The sequence below is a fragment of the Buceros rhinoceros genome, unplaced genomic scaffold (assembly GCF_000710305.1).
Source record: "Buceros rhinoceros silvestris isolate BGI_N320 unplaced genomic scaffold, ASM71030v1 scaffold11096, whole genome shotgun sequence".
Classification (NCBI taxonomy): Eukaryota; Metazoa; Chordata; class Aves; order Bucerotiformes; family Bucerotidae; genus Buceros; species Buceros rhinoceros.
The window spans coordinates 6,584-8,565 of NW_010417008.1; positions in this window are offsets into that span (position 1 = coordinate 6,584).

Consider the following 1,982-nt stretch of genomic DNA (forward strand, 5'->3'; position numbering starts at 1 on the left):
GCTGCATTAAAGACCGTTATCTCAAAACTCACAGCAAGCAGGGGAGCGCGATGGGATGCTGCTGTTTTGCTCATCCCGCCCTCTGCCAGCCCCGTTCCCGAACCCCGTCTGAAGGACCAGTATAGTGACTGTTGTGCTCAGTGATGAACGTGCCCTCTCGGAGGAAGCTGTTGTGCTTCTTGTGCCACACGGACCATCTCCTCCAAGCACCAGTTCCAGTTAACCTGGCTCACAGTGATCTGAAGGAGGAACTGAACAATCAGGACATCTGCACGTTCGTACACAACCGCTTCAGGGGAAAATCCCTTCCAGAGGTAACGCGTACACATGCACGATTTTACTCCAGCTCCTGCTCTGGAAGACTCAGTCTGGCCTTCTGCTCAGCTCTGAATCTCCTCAAGACATGCTTTCCCCAGCAAGGAAGTGAATAGCAGGGACTGCTTGGAAAATATTCATCCATTTCCCAGCAAAACATCTCTGCAGCACTCCAAGGCCCTCACAGGGCAGCAGGCTGAATGCTTCCCACGGGGTACATCTCCCCCTCTCCCCTCTGACTGACATCTCCCATGCTCTCATTGCAACACGCACCTCCAATAAATCCTCACTGCAGTCCCCACAGAGGCGGAGTGCGGCACGCTGAGATGATGGTGCCAGAGACAGAAGACCACTCATGAGCAATCCAGAAAGTAATAATAAAAGCCCATCAAGAGTTACGGTTTATTTCAAGTTCAGAAATGCAGCATAACATTTTTACAGCAGGTCTACATGATGCTCAGTAATGACCACGGTTTCGAGAATCGACTTGCTGTGCTCGGAGGTCAACACCAGGGACCGTGTACAGATGATGAAACCAAAGGCAGGTGGTTTGGCTCACATGAAGTAGGACATTAACATACAGAGCAAAATTCAGAAAGAAAATAAGCGTTTGCTTCTTACAAAAAAGAAGTCACAGTTTACACCCTCCTGGAAAAGTAAAGAGACAGGCAGTAAAGCAAACGGCTGGCAAGGCGGGACAAATCATATATCAAGCAAGAGCGGAGGACTGTCTGGACGGGAGGAGCCATCGGTATCAGCTCGCCTGCAGACAAAGCAAGAGGAAAGACAGGCAGGGTGACACGCATTGACACAGAGGAGCTGTTCTGCTAGAGCCTGGGGAGGAGGCTCAGCGCCACGACGGCAGGAGCTGTGCTAGAAGCTGGAGGCAGGATGCCTCCCCGGTGATACGGGTGCAGGATAGGTCTGCTTTCCACTGCGGAGGTCAGGACTATTTTGAGACAGACAGGCAGAACCAGCCAGCAATTGCAGATTGCCGTAGTACGTGTGGTGTAGAGTAGCTGACTGCCACAGAGAGTCTAACGCTGTCTATGTTACGCTTTAACACGAGTTGCCGTAACCTATAATGCATCTCCTTTAATCTAATTTTACGAGGCTTATTCGGAAAGTGCAACAAGATCAGCAATAAAATTCACACGCGTTAACTATGTACATAAGCCTTTTCATTGAACGCACAATCTTTTTACTCCTAACACAGGATCCCTTGAGATTAAAGGCTGGGAGCTCTTTATGGTGTGCGCAAGCTCTTCAGCCACAACAGGGTGAGGTGGGACACGTTCTCTAGGCAGAGACCCAGGCTTAGCCTAAATGCAATATTAGCTGAGCACCCCCCTGAAGCGTCGCTGCGTACATCACCCAGGCAATGGCGCGCCCGCCTCCCAGAAGAGCAGAGACCCTGCTGTTGCTGCTCCGGAGTCCCCGCCACTCCCTGGCAGCCTCTGGAGCTTTGCCAGAGCGAATCAAAGAAAGGCAGAGCAACCCGCGCTGCTCAGGTGTGTGAGTCCAGGCTTAGCCCCCCCCCACCCTGAGTAAGGGTGTCTGCAGAGGGGCAGTGGCCAGTGGGAGGTAGCCAGTCCCTCCAGCAGATCCCCGGGGTGCTCCTCCTGCTGTCCTCCAGGCGTTGCTGCCAAGGCTGGTCTTCCGCGAAC